The sequence below is a fragment of the Crocuta crocuta genome, unplaced genomic scaffold (assembly GCF_008692635.1).
Source record: "Crocuta crocuta isolate KB4526 unplaced genomic scaffold, BGI_CrCroc_1.0 scaffold140, whole genome shotgun sequence".
Lineage (NCBI taxonomy): Eukaryota > Metazoa > Chordata > Mammalia > Carnivora > Hyaenidae > Crocuta > Crocuta crocuta.
In genome coordinates this window covers 4,871,983-4,896,308 of record NW_027527775.1, presented here as the reverse complement: position 1 = coordinate 4,896,308, position 24,326 = coordinate 4,871,983, and the positions used below count along the sequence as shown (strand labels likewise).

The following is a 24,326-nucleotide window of genomic DNA, read 5'->3' as shown; positions in this document are numbered from 1 at the left end:
GTAAAAGCCAGGCTTCTGCGCCTACTCCACTGTGGAGAAGGGGGAGAGGAATGGGGTAGTCAGAAGGCACAGGAGGCTGCAGGTTTGTCAATGGACAGCACAGACACTGTTCCCAGTGTTCTGTGCACAGAATGGTTAGACTTACCCCTGCTCTAAGAGTAATCCTAGGATTGATCAAAATTTAAATTACTGAGTAAGATGTGTGAAAAAAATATTGTATTTAATATTTCCTAGTCGGCTGAGATAGAAACTGCAAAAAGATTTTAAATCGTGATAAAATGATGAACATTGATTATCCTTCCCTCCTAATATACTGGCTCTGGGAAATTTAAAATGAAAGAGATCACTAAGTGTTAAAATTCATTGATATCAATAAGAAAGAAATGGGGAGAGTATTAACTCTGTTTAAATGGAAAGATAGTTTGGAAAGATTATCCTCAAGTTCACCTATCATCATCATCATCATCATCATCATCAAAAGAGATATCCTCTAGCTCTAGCTATTATGAACCCTCTTCCCTTTGTAGTTAAGCTCCTCGGGATTTTTTTAAAGTTTATTTATTTATTTGAGAGAGAGCATGTGACAGTGGGGGAGGAGCAGAGAGAGAGGGAGAGATTCCTAAGTAGGCTCCACAATGCCAGCACGGGGCTCACTCAGGAGCTTAAACTCACAATCCATGAGATCATGACCTGAGCTGAAATCAATAGTCAGATGCTCAACTGACTGAGCCACCCAGGTGCCCCAGAGTCAAGCTTTTTAAAAGCAGAACTTTCCCGGTAGTCTTGACTTTCTCACATCATGTTTATTCCTTAAACCACTCCATGTGGCTTTCACCTCCTCTTTTTAATGTAAATGCTCCCATGAAGGTCACTCACAACTTCCTCTTGTGCAAAGTCCGTGAATGCTTTCAGTTCTAATGTCACCTTCACCGTCTGCAACACTTACACAATTACCCCCTCTCTCCTACTGAACGCCTTCTTCCTCTGACTTCCACATCAAGGTGCACTACTGGCTTTTTGTTTTTTACTTCTCTTCTTACACATTCATTCTCTGACTCTGTGTTCAGGCTTTCCTTTCTCCAATCTGCTCTTCAAAGCTGGGATTTCTCAGCATTTGTCCTCAAATGTGTCTCTCTTGTTCTCGTTTCTTCTTCATTTTCCCTGGGTGATCTTATGTACAGATATACCCACAAAGATTCCCCACACATACTTCTTACTGCTCATCACATCCAATATACATTCAACCTACTGCCTCTTCTACTTCCCCAGAATTTGATCTCTCAAGTTCCAAACCAGAAACTCAAGAATTGACTTAAAAAGGAAGTTTTAAAATTAGTATATGTATTAATATTTTAGGGTGGGAACTCCGTTTTGACAGACCTTTCTAAACCATGAGAGGTATGGCAGTGTCATACATACATACATACATACATACATAATTTAGATAAGATAATTACAGCGATGAGATTTTTTACCCTATAAGGAAGAAGATATTGATCAGACTCTACTGAAAAAAGCAATGACTAGAAATATTGCTTTTCTTTTGACCTTAGACTACTGTATGTAAACAAAATAAAAAAAGAACACAGAGCAAGGGTCGCAATAGGTACCTATTCCTTTAAGAAGAAAAGCCTTCAATATATAGACCAAAAATTTACTGTATAAAAAGAAGATTGATTTTGCTACACATGACTGATTTGTTTAGAGTACAAGATTTATTATCATAAGAAGTTATTATTTCAGGAAACTGAAGATAAAATCAATACTTTGGAGATCATTATTTCTTGGCATGAATTGAGCACTGAATGCAGGTTATTTTATTGGGGCACTGGGGCGTTTATATTTTGGGAACTCTAGAGGTCATTTTGCTAACATTCTTCATTTCATTTCAGTCTAAACAAAGGAAAACAAATTATCTTTTTAGATTATCTCTGCTGAATGTTTTAACAATGTGTGCTACTCAACATTTGATTACAAAATTTTGATTTGCTCTATAACTGTGGTCAATAAAACCAAGGCAGATGAGAAATGAAGTTATAAAGGTTTATAGTCAATGTAAAAATTCTAGAACAAAAACATTTCAGCCAAAGAAAGGATAAAAAAGTTTGGCAAAAGATGGAAAGCTTAAGTAATTTGTGTTTAAAAGTATTGTTTTTGATGTAAATAAAAGTAAGCTATTTTATCTTTCAGTGTAACAGTAAATGAAAACACCAGGTTGTTTCTTAGATTTTATTTCTCAAACACTATACCTGGATCCCTATTAAAACCCTTCAAAATAGATTTCAATAAACCAGGATTCAAGTGATCCTAAACCACTCCTGAAACACTGAAACTACAGTCTCCTCCAGAGTAGTCTATTCTTTCTTGTGAGATGAATTCCATCTTCTGGAATATTCAGTAAATAAATGGCTGCTCTCAGAAGTTTACAGAGATGATTACAAATGGGCCAGAAGGTCTTTATGGGAAATAACAAGTTGAAATAGACCAAATGAAAAAGTTTTGTATTGCCAAGTATAAGTGTGACTTCCTTCCTGTCTTTTCTCACTTCCTACCTTTTCTTTCCTTTTGTTTTTCTTTTTTCTCCTCTCTCTTCTCTCTTCTTCCCTCTCTTTATCTCTTCTCTTCAGAAGGAACAAGAAAGCTAAGAGTTAAGTGTCTTTAATTTTAACAGTCACTATTAACATAATATTTCTATTAACAGTCATCTTTGATAGAAACGACATTGGATATGGAATGGGTCTGAGAGGATCTGTGTTTTCAACTTGCTAGTAGAAACATCATTTTTAAAGTTAGGCTTTTGGCACTAAAGTTATACTTCAATGAAAATTTCTAGAGAGACAAGCATCCATTTGATGCTATTTGAGAAATGTGAATGTGATGAGCAAAATGAAAACATAAGCAATAAATGAGAGTTGAAATACATGGAGATATTTGTCAGAAGTAATTACACATTAAATCTGTATTATTGATGATATTATCCATAATGAAACTGGGTTAGAAGACTTCTAATAAAAAATTTAAAAGGAAGATTAAGTAGTTGATAGAATAATACTGTCTTAAATTTAAGACTTGGAAAGAGCAAATACTAATGAATACTCTGGGCTAAAATTAAAACATTCAGTGTAGACAAAAAAGTCAATTGGAGAGTAAGAAACTATAGGCCATATGTAAATGAACATTATTCCTTGTAGTATCAATTTTGTGAAAAAATTCTGATGAAGAACCAACACTCCCCCGCACCATCGGGTGTTTTTATATTAGAAAAAAAATTATTTAAACAAACAATCCTAACATAAAGAGTAATATCTATCACAGAAGTTGAGCTGAAGGGTTTTTTTTTTTCATATAGTTCTACTTCAATCCTGCTTGTTATACTAAATTAAAACGTAATTACTCATTTTATCCAAAAAAACTCACACAAATTAATTTAAGAAATAAGCTATAAAAATAAGGATTATATTAGGAACATGTTTTAAACATAGTTTCTTGTATTCTTCCTATCACACAAATTTAAGATTTCCAAGGAGTGAATTTAAATACCTCCAGTATATGTCAAATCCATTGTCTTTGAGAAAGAGAAAGAAAAGAGAATATTTTTTTACATACAGACCATAATTACTCTTAATTACAGCTATGAAATGATATGGTGAGATACCAAACAGATTTACCACAAAATAATTCTTAAACGCGGCTAAAACATGTCAGGTTTTATCTGCTAACAGTGTATTCATAGAAGTTTAAATATTGTGAGGCACTAGGGTGGCTCAGTTGGTTAAGCATCTGACTTCGGCTCAGGTCATGATCTTGTGGTTCATGAGTTCAAGATCCACATAGGGCTCTGTGCTGACAGCTCGATGCCTGGAGCCTGCTTTGGAATCTGTGTCTCCCTCTGTCTCTGTCCCTCCCTCACTGCACTCTGTCTTTCTCTCAAAAATAAATAAGCATTAAAAAAATTAGAAGTTTAAATATTGTTAGGCTGGTTCAACATAAAAGAATCATCAGTGTAAATGCTCGGATTAAGTGTTAAGGTGCAATTCATAATGTTAAATGATTAAAATCTTAGTCACATCTTCTAAAAAACAGCAACACCTCCAAATACTCTGGTTGTTTCAGGAACACAGGACCTCACCTTCTGTGCACCTATATATAATAAAACTTTTCAATTAGGCTACCTACATGTTGTCACACCCATAAATTGGACAGGTACAGTAAATAAAGAAATTCACCTTCCTTTTCAAGATGAACATTTTCACATTAGTTCTAAAAAGATAGCTACTTTTATTCGGAACAAACAACTTTTGCTTGCCTGCTGGGCATTCTAAACTGAAGGGCCTGACTCTCTAGTGTATAAAGTCATTTGATAAGATGTTTTCAACAAACATTTTCTTATTATGTTGATTTTTTACCTCATATTTACTCTATCTTGAGAAAAATATTGTTGCGTATCAATATTCTACCTAAAATACAAAAAAATTCTAATTATTCTCCAACCTACATAAACAGTCACACTTGAATAGATTTTCCTGAAAACAAGTTATTGCTAAGCATAACCTGAATTATTATTATTTTCTATCATTTCACCAAGATCATAGGAATTACAGGCACAGACTGGCATATAGCGCAGGCCTCATCACTCTGCCTTTGTTTACTTTGAAAGCAGTTTGAAGTTATGTCTGTATTTGAATCTCTTAGTGTTTTCAATACTACCCAGGTGATGCTGAATTAGCAAATTTTTTATGCTAGAGTTTAGCTCTGGACCCATCATCAGAAAGGTGAGTAGAGCGTCACGTGGATATATCAGTTGGTTAAGCATCGAACTCTTGGTTTATGCTCAGGTCATGATCCCAGGGTGGTGGGATAGAGCCCCACATCAGGCTTTGGACTGGGCATGGAGCCTGCTTGGGATTCTCTTTCTCTTTCTCTGCCCCTCTCCCCCATCAAGCTTACGTGTGCGTTCTCTCTTGTTCTCTCTCTCTCTCTCCAAAATAAATGAAAAATGAAGAAAAAAGAAAGGTGAGTATAAAAAAGTTGACTTTGTTTGATAATGTTGATGAATTTGCTTTATTTATTTACTTTTTTTAAAAAATATTTTACCCTCATCCTCTAGCAACTAATAGAATGATTTGCAATAATACTTGACTAACAGAACTCTGACAAGGATGGAATTGATTTTATAGGCACATAGAAAATAGTTTCCCTGATTTTAGCTTCATTAATGTTCTAAACATTAAATGCACCAAAAAAAAAAAAAAATGAGAATACTGATTTGCCTTGAACTCTAAATTTCCCAAATACTTCGTGTTACCCACGGGATTAAAGACAGAGGTTTTAGTAGACTGAGATTTTTCTTAGTAATACACTTGAGAAGAAAGATCTTCTCATACAAAGTGTTCAGCACACCTTACTTACTGCTCAAAACCTTCCCGGAGAAAAGATAGGTACTTGGATACAGCTGTAATTGAAATCAACATTGCAAAACTCTAGACTACCTCTGAAACAGAAATAAATATGGCAATTTTTATACTTTATACATATAATGTCGTGTAAGCAATAGAGGAAAACTTTATAACACAATATAACCTTCTAGTATCAAACTCTATTTTGATGATGAAGTTATAGGCAACTGACTACTGTAAAAGCTATCATACAACTAAATTCATTTTTCATTGATTTTCAGATTTTTCTTGTAGAATATTCTAGACTCTATGCTCGGGGTACAATACCCAGGTTTATTTTGTATTCTTTGCATGTCATTAAATTGTTAAGAGAATAATAATACATTTTTACTATTCTTCCACATTTTAGGAAGGGTGATGAATTTTAGCATTTGCCAATTTGGGTGAACTGCCAGTCCTTTTTAATTGAAAGCATATTTTTCCTGAATTAAACAAAAATTTGGTTCTGTGTGCATACTCAGACACTCACACACACAGAAATATATATGTGCCTCATCATGAAGAAAAAAAACCCAGAATTTTATGTATATAAGGCAGACTGCTATTTTTATACTTTATGGTTAAATTAATTTGAAGGACTTGGGGAAAATTACTTCTTAGGCTTCAAGAAAAGCTATAAAATTGGACTCGATTACAATTATTATCATTAAATAAATTCTGTAAATATATGTAATTTTGTTTTATGTTTCTTATGCAAATAATCATGTAAATATAGAAACGGTGGTATTGTTCAGTAGAATGAGTATGTATTAACATATGCATCCACATTTATTTGGCAAATATAAATTTTCATCGTCTTTTTAAGTATAATAGTTAATATAAATCTTTAGGTAAAGTAAATATATTTGGAAGAGTTGCAGTATGTATGTGGAAAATTTATATCTGTTTACATTATTTGAACGTACTTCTTATGGAAGTTGTGATAAGATGTTGATTTTAATCACTTGGTTTTACTGTTAATTCTCAAAATTAGATGTATTTTGACACTGAAATATATTTTATAATTAATGTATATGTTTACTTCCCAAACCTGAATTTTACAAATCATTCCTGTAATTTGCAATGAGATATGACTACCTTACTTGCCTTGTTTTACTTCAGGTAAACTGCTAAACTTGTTTATGTACATAGCATCCAGATACATTTTTAAAACCTATTTGGGGATTCTTGGTGTTCAGAGTAATTATTTTAGTCCCTTGTGTTTAATAGTAACTTTATACATTGCAAATTCATATTAGTATGTTGTAGAGATATTTATGTACTGTGAAGTCAAGTTTTCTTCTAGTGTTGGATGTTATACTTGGAAATACACATAAAACAAAAATCAACAAATGCTACCTATTGTTGTCCAGAAAGCCTAAAATATCTTATGTAATGTACTTCATTCATTTAATAATAGATATCAACAAGATTTACAAAAAAAAAAAAGAAAAAACTTATGTGAGAATCTGAGAGTCTAAAATAAACTTAACCAAAATATTTTAAAGTTCTAACAGAATCCTACAGTCTTTAGGGAAATAAACAACACATTTAGGGGTGCCCGGATGGCTCCATCAGTTAAGCATCTGACTGATTTCACCTCAGGTCATGATCTCATGGTCTGTGAGACTGAGTCCCATTTTGGGCTCTCTGCTGACAGTGGGGAGTCTGCTTGGGAGTCTCTCTCTCCCTCTCTCTCTGCCTCTTTCTCTCTTAAAAAATAAATAAGCATTAAAAAAAGTAACACATTTATAAGCCATAAAAATGAATTTAGTTTATCACATATACAGGTATATTTTAACATATTCTCATGAAAGAGTAATTTCACTTTATACCATGATGGACAGAATCAGTAGCGTTCTTCCTTGAAGACTGTTTGGCTGTTTTATTTGAAGTTTTGTGTTCTTTCTTTTTCTTATAATTTTGAAAATAAAATACATTAATAATTTATTTCACTTAATCTGATAAGTAAAAATTGAAAAGGACCCAGAAATTTCACTTCTAGGTTTCACCCAAGAGTAATGAAAATATGTATCTATAAAAATTACTTGTATGGGACGGTTAATAGTAGTTTTATACATAATATCCCCAAGCTGGAAACAAACAAAATGTTGCCAGTGAATGGACAAAAAATAGTAGTATGTTCATACAATAGTACTTACCAGTAAAAAGGAATAGAATACTGATATATGAGATAACTCAAATAAACTTAAAAAAATAAATTAAATAATGATGAATAAAGAGGATTTGCACAAAAGCATACATTACATATGATGTCATGTGCATGAAGTTGTAGAACAGGCAAAACTAACACATAGTGGGAAAAAAAACAAGAAAAGAAAGAAATAACAGCAGCTGCCTATGAAGGTAGTAACTCTCCGGACAGGGGCATGAGAGAACATTCTAGCTGATTAGATCTATATTTTGATAAGGATTTGAATTACATGGGTTGTATGCACTTGTATAAAATCAGAAAATTTACACTTGGATTTATGCATTTTATTGTATGCAAATTTTACTTCAAACATACAAAAGCCAAACAATATTGAACTCTCTGATGTATATGCCGAAATATTTAGGAAGAAAAATGCCAATATCTGCAACTTATTTTGAAATGCATGAAAATTCCAAGGTTGTTTGATGGAGGACTAGAAAGATAGGCAGATGGATATTTAAGTGATATGACAATAATAGCAAAATGTTGATTTTAGAATCGATGGGTTAGGTGTTCCAGTTTGTTATAAAATTTCATTAATATTTCCATTAGTTTAAAAATTTTCTAACATGTTTAAAAAAAATTACAAGGATATTAAAAACCTCTGCTACAAATATGCAACACTTTCTTCTTCGTTATGGTATGAGAACACTAACTCACTACACACTTATTACACTAAACATTACTATCAACTATGTCAACTATATATATTAACTAGTGGTTTGAAAAAGCCTTTTTTTCTCAACAATACAACCAAAATATGATAGCACAAAATCATAAGAGTTTCAGAGGTCTGATTCACCTAGAGGCACATGAACATGATATTTTATTGGGAAATCCACCTCTATAGTGATACAATGGAGGTGCAATTGAATTTAGACTACATAGTCATGATTCCTTTATAACTTATGATAATATTGTTTTGTTTGTTGACCAGCATATCAATTTTGGTGAGTTGGAGTTAAACAGGAAGATTCAAAATTAACAGGCTGTAAATCCTCCAAGGATATCTGTAAGTTTTCGAGATTACAATAAGTAACGCCCAATTAATGGGTAAATCTAATGTTGCCTACAATATATATGTCATAATCTTTTCTTGGTAGTATAAATGCCTTTCTTTAAAAAACTACAGAAAAGGAGAATAAATGATTTAACAATTTCTAATGCAGAATTTCTATTTAAAAAAATCTGATATCTGTATATGGACTTTTGGGTTCTTATGTTCTACTTACAGCAGCAAAAAGCAGTGTCAATTTTCCAATAATACTCTTATGCAACTATTATTATCATTTCCCTTTCATTACAGATGAGGAAGTAAGGAAATGAAACTAAGTACATAAAAGGGTTATTGGAAAAGTTAAGTGAGAAAATAAAAAACAAAAATCAGTGTTATTGAACACTTAAGTTCATTATTCTACATCTATGTTCTAGAGCAAAACATGAGGCCATTCAGAACAAACTGTTCTTGCATTACAGTTTAAAGATTCATAATCCGTTACTAGTTACCAAAAATGGACTTCAAATATTTGTTTATTATGCTTTTAATTTTAAAACTGAGTATCAAGATATATGTGTAGTAAATAGTCAATGGATCTGAAAAAAGAAAGATTCTATATGATTATTCACTTTTAATCCTACTGCTTGATGGGTCATTCTCTCCACCATCTACCTAGTTGTATTTGAAGACATTTTTTAAGAAAGAAGAGCTACTACCTTATTTTTTAAAAAGGAGAGTAGAGCCAAAATGCAGGGAGCAGGTAATTAGCTTGTCCTGGCCTTGTATCTGCCCTGAAGTGAATGCCAGTTTTAACTGATTACTATAGAACTAAGCAACCAATCAGAAGTTTTCTAACTGCTCTTCATGACAGAGCTCAAGCTGCCATTTCAATAACCTTGAACTTTACTTTGTTGGCAGATCATTTATGTAACAATCCAGAAGCAAAGAGATTGCTCAGATTATAAAGGTAAACAATGAAATACATGTGCCATAGGTATTTCACATGCAATATGTAATAGTATGCAATAATATTGGGTAATATTTCATGTGTATTTCACATGTAATATTTTATGTGTAATATGTAATACATACATGTAATTTGGTAACATTTTTACCATAAAGTTTTTTTTAGGATATCAACTTATATATCCATAAATGACAACTTTTACCAGAGGGTTTTGAAAAAAAGAACACAGTATTTTTTTCTGTAAAAGTTACTACAATACAGACTTTTTAATTACTCTGACACATGGGTCAGTTGCCATTACAATAAAATTCAATGATTTGCTTTATTTGATTTTTTTCTTATTTTGCAAGGGATTAAGATACGATAAAACACAAGTTGCTTCCCATATTTTCCTTGATGTCATTGGGAACTGTACCAAAGGAGCACTTCTGAGAGCGGGAACTAACATCTAAGAGGCAATGATTCTAAGAAAATGTTGGCAATCATTTTAAATATACTAGAAGTTCCACAAAGTATACCCTCTCCACTCCACCACAAGCAATTGAAGAACATAATCTTCATTTTACATCTTGAACAGCTTCATTTTTTTCTTGAACATCTCCTATAGTCACATTTCTGGGCTAGGGATTGTGCACCGGTTCCAAAAGTGTAAGGAAATGAATCCACCCCTGTCTTAGGAGTTTAAACATTACTTAGGCATCAATGTGACCATTTGGTCAAGTTGTAACACAACACATTATGTGATTGATCAGTGATCATAAATACTGAACCACAAAAAAGCCTATTTATATGGCATCAGTCAGTAGTTGTTGTTATGGACTGTACCAATTACAGAAATTAATAATAATACGATTCACGCCCCCTGTGGTTGCTTTAATGCTATGAACACAGAGCTACATAGATGTTGAGAGTAGAACTGTATCCACTCAGAAGAGAATGAGGAATATTGTCTTCCTATTAAAAGGGAATAGTGCTCATGCATACGCACACAGACAAATTCAAGTGGAAATTGCAAAGGCCCTTTTAGATTTTACTATAGAAGAGGGTGCATTATTCTGTATCTGAGGATGTTCTTTTATGTGGTCACCATTTTAACTGTATGTTCTGGCAGCCGAGTCTGAATCAATGCTTCAATGTTGCCTGAAGTGCGCTGAGTTATGCTTTTTAATCGGTGGGTGCTTTTTGTCTACTGATGAGCTTAAACAATCTGCTGACCTTCCCTGCTCCATCATTTTCCTTCCCTCAATATTTTTATCAGTTGATAAACCTCTCTCATTCCTAAAACCAGCATAGATTCAAATGGCCTACCTACTGACCAGTTTTTGACTGGAGGAACAGAGGATTTCTCTGAAATGTTTTGGAAAATACGTTGGCTTCTACATTCAAACAAGGAAACCACAGGGTGACTTCAAAGGAACAAAATGTAAATGACAACCTTTATCACAGGAGAAGCGAGAACAGAGAGAAAAGAATCTCACAAGTAGAAGTGGTTGGATAGTACAAAGTTGTCCCGTGAGGAATACGTCAGCTGGTCCTCAGCCTGTGTGGTAATAAGGCTCCCAAACCATTCCCTGGCCAGTCAGAAGGGAGTAAATCAGTATATTTCATAATTTTTTTTTTTTTGGATTTCTGAATGCTTTTCTCATCCCTTCTTGTAGAACATTTATCATATCATCCTCTACCTAGTTTATTGTATGTTTCTCCAATTACTCTGCATATTCTCAAGACTAGGCAATAAGCGTTCTATAACTATAGACCAGAGAGAAGGACAAGAAAAAGGGCAGCAGAAAAAGATGGCTTGTTCCATCACTTCCTTCAACATCAAGTATGTCATTGAATTCCCTAAATGGCACATGAATTATTATGTCTATCAGCTTCTGATTTATTTTCCTCTGTCTCTCTTCCCCTCAAGGGATGAGGGTTTCTTACATAGACAATAGTTTATATATTTTTATTTCTTACCATACTGCACCATGAGATAAAGAAAAGACATATTGTCTCAAATGGAATAGCTATTGCCCATCTTAACAAAGAATACTAAAACAAGCATGTAAAAAAATCAGATCAAGGTCATCGCATATATTTCTATACAATTTATGATCTATCATGTACACAACAAAAATTAATTAGTATTCCCTTTTTATGTATAGGTAAAACCAATTTTGTAGAAAAAGCTTCCCAAATACTAATTTAAAAAGTACACAGTTCAAGCATTTATTGGTTTCTCTGTACTTCACTGGTAAACTATGAAAATATTTTCCAATTTGAAAATATAGAAAATTCATCTCGGTATAGATGACATTATACCTGGTTTGTCCAGTTTGAGCATTTGTTAGTTTCTCTGTACTTTATTGGCAAAATATGAAAACATTTTCCAGTTTGAAAATACGGAAAATTCATTTTGGTACAGTTGACATTGTGCCTGAATAAAAATAGCAACACAATCACCTAGTCATCTAAGTAAATGCCAGATCAATTGGATTTTATGTGAAAGGTTGGCACAAAGATAATTGTTTAAACAGTATGTTTAAACATAATAGAGGTGCTATGTCACAAAAGATGTTTACACTTGGGCAAGTGTCCCACATAGAGAAATACTTAAGAGATAAGATATGCAGAATGAGAGAGCCTGAATAATTTGTGCCATATACTGTGAGAACAGTTTCTTCTCTTGCACTGCAGACATGAAAAAATAAGAAAATCCGTATAAAATGTCACCGGCAATAGGGGATTAGCCCTGTGCTAGTCAGAAGTAGGTCTCCTCAGGGCTTGCTCTAGGCAACGTCATGAAATAGAAGGATGAGTAAGTTAACAGAGGGAAAGTGCTTGGACTGAAAGTTTGATTTCTGTGTTTCATTCCCTTTCTCAACTAACTGGCAACAGAATTTTTTCAAGCATCTTAATTGATCTGTATCTTAGTTTGATTATCTGTAAATATCTCTGAATCCTCTTCTAATTATTAAAAAAAAAACTATGATTATAACTATGTGTTCATGGAATTACATCAGACCACATAGCCCTTTCCCTATTTGCGAGCAAGCAGAACCCCTTTCTTTTATATATAAATATATCTATATGTAATTTCAGTATTACTTTTCAGTATTATTGTTCTTTCCTTGATAAACAATGGAACAGCCAGTAGATATTAAGATCATTCAACAGTTCTACTTGATTAGCAAAATTTGCCAAACAGTATGTCTCTTTCTATAATTTTCTTTTTCTTTTTTAAATATAATTTATTGTCAAGGTAGCTAACATACAGTGTATACAATGTGCTCTTGGTTTTGGGGGTAGATTCCCGTGATTCATCGCTTACATATAACACCCAGTGCTCATCCCAACAAGTGCCCTCCTCAATGCCCATCACCCATTTTTCCCTCTCCCCCCCACCTCTGCCCCATCAATTCTCAGTTTGTTCTCTGTATTTAAGTCTCTTATGGTTTGACTCCCTCCCTCTCTGCTTGTAACTATTTTCGCCCTTCCTTTCCTCCATGGTCTTCTGCTAAGTTTCTCAAGTTTCATAAATGAGTGAAAACATATGATATCTGTCTTTCTCTGACTTATTTCACTTAGCATAATACCCTCCAGTCCCATCCACATTGCTTCAAATGGCAGGATTTCATTCCCACAATTCATAGGGAAGCCAGGTGATATCACTACCTGACTTGACCATTAATCTAACCATTTGATACTTCTTGTTCAATGACACCACTCAAATCTGCCCCACCAAAATGACAGGTGAGATGTTTAACTCTAGCCACTCACTTGCTCTTGAGTAAAATCCCAAGAGCTATGTGCCATTTTTGGGGGGCAACAGGAGCCCACACTTGAAAAAAAAAAAGACAAGACGGATTAAAAATAAGAGAGTAGCCCCAAATGACTCAAATTAGGAAATGCAAACAAAAGAAAATACAGTTAATGATATATAATTCTTATTTAACAATGTAGAATTTCAGGCCAGAATATTACAAAGATATCAGCATGGTATTATGTGATAATCACAAGGCTTTATGCACTTAGTAAAAGTACCATAATATAAAGGGAATGGGGAGTTGCTAGCAGTACGGGGAGGAATTTAAAGCTCCAGAGTCTTATTTAGGGATAATAATACACCTTTTTTATAAATCAATAGATTATAGAGGAAAGAAATAATATACAGAATTTGAATAAAATGATAAATAATTTTGGAAATCTGACTAATGCCAAAGATCTCTATTTATAATATTTTACTTCTAAAATATAATTATCTAATGCTAATGAAACAATTATATAAATTTCATCATATTCTGGGCCATAATTTAAATCTTGATAAATTCTAAAAGTGAACACCTTTCAAAGTATGACTTTAGACTACACCACAGTAAATCTAATAATAACATTGAATCAAAAATTTGGAATTAAAAAGAAAAGAAAGAAAGGCACCGCTCCATAATTAGTGGGTCAAAGGAGAAACCAAAATTAAAATATCAGACTGTTTAGATAAAGAAATCTATAGAATCCTTCCCAGTGAGCACTCAGAAAATTGTCTCAAGGGGTGCCTTGGTGGCTCAGTCGGTTAAGCGTCTGACTTGGGCTCAGGTCATGATCGCATGGTTTGTGGGTTTGAGCCCCGCATTGGGCTCTGTGCTGATAGAAAGCTCAGAGCCTGGAGCCTGTTTCAGCCTGTGTCTCCCTCTCTCTCTGACCCTCCCCTGTTCATACTGTCTCTCTCTCTCAGAAATAAATAAAACATTAAAATATTTTTTAAATTTAAAATATTGTCTCAGGTTCTTTTATTATTTTATAAGTTATTAAAATAATGAACTTATTAATCTCAAGGAATGTGTAGAAAATGAATAGAGACACTAAAAAAGCTTTATAAAGAAGGCTGAGGAATGCAAAATAAATGACAAACAGGAAAATAATATAGACAATTACAAGGCAAGAATGGCTTCTACAAAACAAAAGAGTAAAGAGATCTAGGGAGCAGTTTCATGTTATCAGAGAAAAGAAAGGGGAAATAAGTAATCAGATCAAGAGGAGATGATAGTTCACATGTTAAAAAAAGATTCATAATAAATAATGTGCATTGGATTGTACATTATTAAGTTATTTTGTAACAAAGAAAAATATTCCATTCATATCATCCCACCGTATAACTGTATATGTTTATTAAAAATCTAGAAGTTTATATACAATATTTTTACAATGACTAACTCTAGGGGGAATAAACATTTAGAAAGGATTTTGTATATTCAAATTTTTACAAAGTACAGTATTAATTACACAGTATAAAAGTCTATCTCAATTTCAAAGGAAGACAAGAAAATATTTTAAAAACCCAATTTTAATAATACCATATTTAAAAGTTTCTACTTAGGATGCAGTGCATAGTATTATCACTGATATACTCCTGTAAAAGTGCCAAATTTTTTTAAAAAATGAAATGTAACTTGACAATGTGCATGCACCTGCTATAATAGTTTTGGGGTTATTTAAGTAAGTATTGAAGAAGAGATGCATTTCTAGCATGTAGTATTGTAGGGAACTCAGTAATATTTCAATAGAATATTTGAAGGAGAGGTAATGAATGGCAAAGAGATAGGGGAAAGCTGTGAATTTAAACTACAGCTAAGGTCAAAGTTGAATGAAACTGCATTTGAATTTGGGGAGCCGAGTACAGAAAAAAGGTAGTGAGTAGTAAAAGGTGCTCTTACTCCCTTCCCATTCTCTTCCGTTCTGCATGTATTCATTCATTATACAATTATTAAGAATTTCGTATGTGCCAGGCAATACAAAGTTTAAGGTCAGTCTCTCATTTTAACTAGCCCGTGTTCTCCTACGGAGTAGACTAAGTGAACTGCAAATTCCTCCCTCTATAGCAGAGTGTTATAAAGTCACTCTTCTCAAACTTTAATATGCACTCAAATCACTTAGACGTCCGATTAAGATGCAGGTCTCCTGTGATATCTGAGATTCAAATTCCTAATCAACATCACTGGTTCACTGACCACACAGTTTGAGGTACAAAGTTAAACAGCCTCTAACCGGGGCTCTCTCTCTCCAGCCTATCTTCCCAAGGTGTGTACACAGATTCTCATTTTCCATCTCCTTTTTCCTCTTTCCATCTTCATCTTCCTTCTATTATTGTTTATTTTCTTCTTAGGTGACCACATCTGCACCTCTGTCGTATGACTTAAATAAAGAAGGCTCACAACTCTCCCCAATCCTCCTATGAGCTCCAGACTCCCATATCCAGCTGTTTGACACCAACTTTGTATCTACAAAGGCATCTCAAACTCAACATATTTAGAGAGGAACACTCCGCACTCTTCTGCTTCCAAGCGCTCAGAAAATACTGGCCATTCTGAGCTTTCCGTACCTCAGTGAAGAAAGTAAACTAACCATTTACTTAGCTGTACATATCAAAACTGTTGTAGACACCCACCTTATTAAATTCACTATCCAGTGCATTTGACCTCTTTTTTCTTAAAGTTTATTTATTTTGAGAGAGAGAAAGCAAGCAATTGTGAGGGAGGGGCAGAGAGAGAGGGAGAGAGAAAATCCCAGGCTTCGCACCATCAGCACAGAGCCCAATGTGGGGCTCAAACTCACGAACAGTGATAACATGACCTGAGCCAAAATCAAGACTCTGACGCTTAATCAGAGGAGCCACCCAGGCACCCCCTGACCTTTAAGTCTATTTCTTAGCTATTCATTCTCTCCCTCTCTACTACCACCAGCCTGGCTCCAAGTTCGATCATATCTCGTCTGGATGATGACAATAGCTAATTATCATAACTAATTATCAGCTTCCACTTCATCCCACCCAACCCATTCTCCATACATCAGCATCATTAGTCAAACGCTTACATTGTTTTACAATAAGGAGAAAGCTGTATTCATCTATTTTTCAGGGCTTCTTCTATCACCACCACTTTCCTCTGTTGCATTTTTGCAGGTGTGTCATCCATCTTTTGGTCATCCTTAGTCACAATGCTTCCTCCTGACACACCTGTGCACTTCTGGTTTCTCTTACCTGCAATGCTCTCTCTCTTCTCCTAGTTGATTTCTGTTTGTTCTTCTAGTCTCGGCTTAATCATCACTTTCTCAGAGAAGCCCTTCCTAACTCCCTGCATAGTTCAACTGCCTCTGCCATGGGCTCCCCTAGTAGGTTTACCTCTTGTTTGGGGACACTCAGCCCAACTGAGCTTTCCCCCTGGTTCATGTAATTATGTGATTGATAACTGTAAACTCCATAAGGAAAGGAACAGGGCTCGATTTCATTCGCCCTTTATTTCCAGGCACTAGAGCAGCATTTTCACACAGTAAATTCTCAAGAAATATTTGGAATAAAATGTTGATGAAAAAAGATCTCTACCTAAATTCTGCATGTTTCCAGCCAGATAACTGAGCAACCCTTGAAGAGCTCAGCAGTCCCAACTCCACAGCCAGTCACTGCAATTATATAGCTCTCCACAGGGAAATTATTTTCAAATAAAAAGTGTCCAGTAAGCATTTGTTTGAATTAAATGAACAGGCGATGCAATGTGCCCATCTTGTAGAGAATTTAATCCAACTAGAATTTATTGAGCCCAATCTGGGCATGGTTGTATAATAAGCACAAGAATAAAATATACCAATTTTGGCGTCTTATCGGATTGGTTAAAAATGAATGTGTGGCTCTAATTTAGTGATTGAATTACTAGCAAAATCCACACTCCATATGGCTCTTTCATTTGATTTATTCAAGCAATTTGTGGTATCTCATCTTGATACTATCAGACATATAGCATACGACATAATTGTAGTTTCTATTATGATTTTTGCAACAGATTGATTAAAATCACTTGAATAGATCAGCTGGGAACATTTAGAACCTCAGCATTTTATGTAAGCTTACTAACTTAGATTTACAGAGCAGACAGTAGAAAAAGATGGCTGTGAAAAAAACAAAAAGGATTTATCAGGATTTGCTCTAAACCAGGGATATGCTCCCAAGACTGATCAATTTACTCAACATTTTATCAAATATCATATACAGACCCTAGATTAGGATGATGTGAAGATATCACATTACATTCTCTTAGGGTATTAAAAGTACAATGTGTAAGATAGACTAGTCAATGGATAATTAAAATGGAGGGGCTCCAAGCTAAAGAATATGTCTGTGCATGAGGCGCCTGGGTGCCTCAGTCCGTTACGCGTCCGACTTCAGCTCAGGTCATGATCTCAAAGTCTGTGAGTTTGAGCCCCATGTTGGGCTCTGTGCCAACAGCTCAGAGCCTGGAGCCCGCCTCAGTTTCTGTGTCTCCCTCTGTCTCTGCCTCTTCCCCACTCACACTCTGTCTCTCAAAAATAAATAAATATTTTTTAAAAGTATTTTAAAAACTGTCTTTTGACCTGTTGATTGACACTGTATTAAAACTGGAGATCAACCTGGGGAGCAATAACATACTAAAAACATTGAATCTTCCCACCCATGAAAATAGCATATGTCTCCCTTTAACATAGGTACTTCTCATTTCTCTTAGCAACATTGTTCACTATTTTTCAAATGTTCTCTAAGATCTATCCCAAAGAATTTCGTATGTTTGATAAATCTTATAAATGGTAGTATTATTTTTGTTTCTAATTTTTTTTAAATACATTTGATTTTGTATAGTGATTATTTTTTTCTTGCAACCTTGTGATTTTTAGCTCTGGTAGCCTTTTTAAAAACATTTTTAATGTTTATTTTATTTTTGAAACAGAGAGAGACAGAGTGTGAGTGGGGGAGGGTCAGAGAGAGAGGGAGACAGAATCTGAAACAGGCTCCAGGCTCTGAGCTGTCAGCACAGAGTCCGACGCAGGGCGCGAACCCACGGACTGTGAGATCATGACCTGAGCCGAAGTCCGCCGCTTAACTGACTGAGCCACCCAGGTGCCCCCCTGGTAGCCTTTTTAAAGACTCCATTTGATTATCCACTTAGATGATAACATCATCTTTCAGTACACAGTTGAATGTCTCCTTTTTCAGAGAATGCCTTCTTGCTTGTTATTGTTGTTGTTGTTGTTTTTTTGTTTTCCTTTATTTTACTGGCCAACACTTCTGGTTTAATATTGAATAGAAGTAGCCAGAACAAATATTTTTGTTTTAATGACTCATTTTAGGGGGAAAGCATTAAGTCTTTCAACACTAAGCATGATGCTAGCTGAAGGTTTTTCATAAGTGCTGTCTATCATTTTGAATAAAATCACTTCTATTCCTAGTTTGCTGAGAGCTTTATCAGGAATAAATGCTGATTCTTGTCAAAAGCTTATTCTGAGATATTAGTCTCTTCTTTATTTTGTTAGTGTAGTAAATTACATTGATTTACAAATGTTAACCCAATCTCTTGCATTCCTGAGACAAATTCTACTTGCTCATGAAACCTCACCATTTTTATATTTTGTTGGGTGCTATTTGCCAAAACTTTATTTAGAGCTTCTGTATCTATGTCTATGATGTATATGGTCTGTAGTTTTCTTTTCCCAAAATGCCTTTTGCTGTGTGGTTTCAGATTATTGTGGGCCTCATGCAATGAGTTGCAACAGCTCCACCTCTCTTTTCCAGGGCGTAGAAGGGGTCCCTTGACCTCCACTGCCCAACGTTATGGCCTGGGAATTCTCTCAAGGAACTTAATCATAAAACATATTCCTTCGCTTTCACATCTTCCAGAATCATTGTCATTGCCTGCTGTACAGAGACTTGAAAACTGTTCTTTTATATGTTTGTCCACTTTTCTTATTGTTTCAAGTGGCAGAATAAAGCCAATTCATTTTACTCCATTTGGACACAAGCTGAATATGCAGTCAACTGTCAGTTGAAGACAGTTAAGATGGTCAATTTTATAGGCTTACTTTATTTTTTATGAGGACACAAGAGTATCATGTCTAACAGATGTTAAAATGATTGACGTATTAGGCATTTATTTAATATGCACAGGCTTTGGTCTCTCTGTCACCATCTTGGTTACAATGACACATCTGAAATAAGAATCTAAAACTTTAGAGTAGTGTGGACTATGTATTTCTTATCTTTGCAGCTCTCATGTGATTTTGCAAAGAACCTTGCTAGCTTGCAGCACTAAACAGTGCATGCTCGGAGGCACACTTACACAGCTGTTCTGTGTGTGTAATGTTTTCTTGGTCTGTGGCTTGTGTAATTTTGTGCACCTGAGCTCCCTTGCCACCCTTTCCTGAATGCTCTTTTTACAGGTATAATATTTTTTGAATCATTTCATGAATGCACTTCCACTAAAAACTGGTTTCAAAATATCCAAGCATTTCAAATTAGTTTTACCTTCTTCATAGTTCCTTAAGTACAAATGTAAATTGTTATTTTTCACTTAAGTGAAAACCAGGGCTTCCAAAGTATTCACCAGATCATTTGATTTGGTATCCAAATTCTAAGTAATTGTGTATGACAAAGTGTATTTAATTTTTAATACTTAATTATCTAAATTAATGTTGTCCAACAGAAATATAATATGAGCTGCATAGGGACTTTTTAATTTTCTAGTAGGAAGATTAAAAAATAGAAAAGAAACTGGTGAAATTAATTTTAATGTTACATTTAATTTGGCTCAATATGTCCAAGATATCATCGTGGAACATCAATTCAATAAAAAAGAAATGTTAATATATTTTATATTCTTTATTTTCTTCAAAATTCTTCAAAATTCAGTACATATAAAATATTTACAGCATATTTCAATCAGACGAGCTATTTTTCAAGTATTCAGTAGACACATATGGCCATCCATTATTGGATAAGTGAGATCTAGGTAATACTTTTATTTTATGTTTATTTATTTACGTTGAGTGAGAACAGCAGAGGGAGAGGACGAGTAAATCCCACGTGGGCTCCACGCTCAGAGCAGAACCCAATACGGGGCTCGATCTCAGAACCATGAGATCATGACCTGAACCCAAATCAAGAGGGGAATGGTTAACCAATTGAGCCACCAAAGCACCCCACAATATAATACTTTTGACGTCATTTTCAGCAACTGCAGTAAATCAGTGCTAAATCTGGCATGCTAATAAAACGTATTTTATTCATGTATCAGCTATAGCACATGCCTGAAATTACAACGGTGTCACTGACTACTTTCAGAACTTCTAATCACTGGGTTTAGAATGGCCATGGCAGCTGCTGGCTATGTCATCTATCAATTTTGAGACTTACTAAGATTGTTAACATCCTTGGGTCTCAATACTCTTAACTCATTAAATAAGTATCATTTTTGTTGCTTCAAATTCATAAATTGATGTGAAAATCAAATAAAATGGATGTAAATAGAGTTTAAAATACAAGATATGATCTAGAATTAAAACAGAAAATTTTTCTCAACAAAATGTTTTTGATTTTTACCTCACTTTGACTAAACTTCAGAAAGGCTTCTTCCTGACCCTGGTTCCTGACCTGCCTTTTCTTAGAGCACTTATTCTAGAAAACCTATAATTGTTCTTTTTCTTTTGGTAGTGGTATTACATTTGAGAGTCAAGGTAATAGAAAGATGTTCCCACCTTAAATATATAATTCAGCCTCTTTTTTAAAAGTTTTAGTTTACTTTTAATTAGTCAATTTACTATTATTTTTTTTTTTTTTACCTTTGGTCCATTCTTTCCCTGTCCCTTTCAGGGATATATCTTTTTAAATGTCCCTTGCCAGTTACACAATCGAGGAATATCTTTCCTCAGAGATCGGGGAGCATCTCTTTGAAAGGTAATGTCCAAGAGAGTGTCCCTTTGCAGTCTCTGTGGGAGAGTGGTGTCCAACTGGGAAATATCTTTCTGGTAGAACTATCAGAGAACATTCACTTTTCCTTTGAGCAAAGCAAAGTAGCAAACAAAAATGGCCTCTGTTCTTCTCACCCAGCACACACAGACACATCCACACATCACCTCCACCCCACCCTCTGTTTCAGGAGAACTGAGCTCAGACTTCCTTCCTCTCTCTCTCCTCTGTTGCCACGGCCTTGAATAAAGTCTCTGTTGCCTGTTTAACCTTGTCAGTGTGAGTTTTGCTTTGACACCGTCTTAATCAATTTGCTTTCTTCTCTGATTTACAGGAATCTAGATTTGAACATTTAGGCTTTGCATCCAGTGCCGCTCATTTTCCACTAAGTCAGCATCACATAATCAAAACAAGCTAACTGGTTTAGAAGATGGGAGAAATGAACTCTGTGTCTTCTACTAGATCTTCTTATGACCTTGGAAAAGTGGCTGATACCTTTGATAAAGGATTCCCTCCTCCGCAAGATGACAGGATTGGGAAAGGAAACCTCTTAAATTGCCTTTGAATTTGAACCTCTTTGAATCTGTTCTTGCTTGAGTCCCGTGGATTCTTTAGGCTAAACCAGTGCAGCCATGTTTTTAATCAGCTAATTCACATCAACTTTATGCACATGACAGGCGACTATGTTTTTTTTTTTTAAATCTAATGAACATTTTCACATTTACAACAGGAAATAAATTTAAACACGTATATTCCCTGAGGGTGAAAATGAGGTACAATTTTTCTCCACCTATAAAGCAGCTGCTATCACTGTTTGCTGACTTGCAAATCATTACTGAATGCTTCAGCACATCTTTTTACTTGTTGACATTGTGCAAAGTCAGCTCTTGAACTGCCCATAATTGCTGGACTCATGATTTGCTTTTTTTTTTTTATTCCCACGTAGAAAACAATTTGATTAGTAGTGTATGTTGCACAATACATTTTTATGGTACATTTTTAAAGTCTATGTTGTAATTTAAGTTCGCTCCTTAAACAGAAACACAAGACTGTTGTTTCATATGGCATCTGCTGTATTATTGAAGACACATTTGGGAAATTAAAATTAGCATGTGATGCCTCTAGTACCACGGCTTTCATCAGACTATACCTGGCTGCAGGGGAACTAACCTGAGGAGCATTTACCAGGTGCTAGGTCAGTAATTCCCATATTCCTGTGCACTTAAGAATTACTTAGAGACCTTTCTGAGCTTCCAAAGCCCAGGCCACACCCTCAAACTAATTAATTCACAACCTCTGTAAATGAAATGGAGCCTCAGTCTTTTTCAAAGCTCCCTGGGAATTCCAAAGTGCAGACAAACATGGGAATCTGGGCTCTATGCTGGGCTCTGACTCTGCAGGCATGACTTTCAGAGTCATTCTTATAACCATCCTATGAAGTGCACATCATGTTGTAAGCACTAGTCCACAACACTACAATTAGCAAAGTACTTACAAGCAAAATTACTTTTGCAAAATTCAGTTGGGTGAAAAAAATAAGAGAAGTGAAGAAGGAAGTGAAGGGTTATCTATCACTTCTGCTCTCCAGGTGACCCAGTGTCTGGTCATTTAAAATTCCCAGTTATTTGAAGTGGGGAAAGGACTTCGGGCTCTCCCTCTGGTATTTCCCTGAGGTTAGGCCATGGCTGTGTTGAAAAGGAGACAGAACCAGAGACTGTCAGCCTCATAAAGGGGAACTGTATACCGGTGGTCCATTAAACCATAATGACAAGAAAATCTGGGTCTGATTCTCATTAAGAGCCTAGATACATAAAATAATTAAATCATCACAGATGGGAAGCATATACAGACCTCCATGGTAGTGAATCTAGATTTTTCCCTCTGTGAGGAAAGCTGGACTCCTTACACACAGTGTATTTGGCTCTAGGATTTTTCACTGAATTACACATACAGAAATTTTTTATTGACACTGAATTGTACTTTAACATGGAACTTTCATCTTCTTCTGCGAGATGCTATAACAAATATTTGTTACTACCTTTGTTGTCAGAGAACTCAGTAAATGTTTCAGGGATAAGCCACGGGAGCCCTTTTTCCTCATCACTGGGGCCAGGAAATGCTGTGCCTTCCCATAAGAAGTGGTGTGTTTTCACCTTATTATCAACAGGATATATATGTATATTTTTGGTAACTTCACCTTTTCCTTATGTGTTTTGCTCACAAAGTTTGGACCCAACTTTGGGCCCTTGTTTCCTACTCAACAAATCCAGATATACAAAAATTTTCATACCAATAGTCCCTCCGAAATAATATTCCCTCTTTAATTACCTCTAGCATCCCTGACGTCCCTAGTTTCTTATTTTTAAGTTATTACATGAGTTTCATAAGCTCTCTTGTAGCTTATAAATACATTTATAGGTATTTATTTTTACATCCCTTGTAACATGTCTACTTCTAGCTGTGAAGCTTCTGACAACAACACATAAAATCAAAACACACGCTCCCTCAGAGCGATGTTATTCTCTAATTCGCAGGAGACCACTATGAGCATTCAGTGAAGAATTAGAAAAGATACATAGTGCGAAAATATGACAAAATAAGATGAAAACTTACACATCACATGCCAGCATTAGTCTTAAGATAACTGTTAATCTTACTTGAGAATTCATGAATTATAGAATACTTACACTGCTTCCATTTATATGAATCTCTGAGTGCTAGGGATCAAAAAAAAATAAAACTAGGCCAAATTTAGCACCTGACCTATCGTAGGCAATGCTTTAAGATCTGAAAAATAATTTCCTTTAAAGTCTAGATGAAGTATTCTGCTGAACTTAAAATTACCCTCACCTAAAGTTATTTGTGATTATCATTTCTCGGTGAGCAATGCATTTCACACACGCTATGGCACACGGAGAACGCGTGAGTCTACTGATGCACTTGCCCTGAAAGAAATTTAGTATTTTGTG

General features: G+C 34.9%; 1 long non-coding RNA gene across 1 annotated transcript in view; it reads left to right on the top strand.

Annotated features, from left to right (window-relative positions):
* LOC144239333 (uncharacterized) overlaps positions 1 to 23,123 on the top strand; it is a 51,150-nt gene extending 28,027 nt beyond the window's left edge. Inside the window, exons 2-4 of the long non-coding RNA XR_013337393.1 lie at positions 8,588 to 8,662; positions 9,566 to 9,614; positions 21,692 to 23,123. This is a non-coding gene — a long non-coding RNA (uncharacterized LOC144239333). The remainder of the gene's footprint in view (positions 1 to 8,587; positions 8,663 to 9,565; positions 9,615 to 21,691) is intronic.
* The last annotated feature ends 1,203 nt before the right edge of the window (positions 23,124 to 24,326 follow it).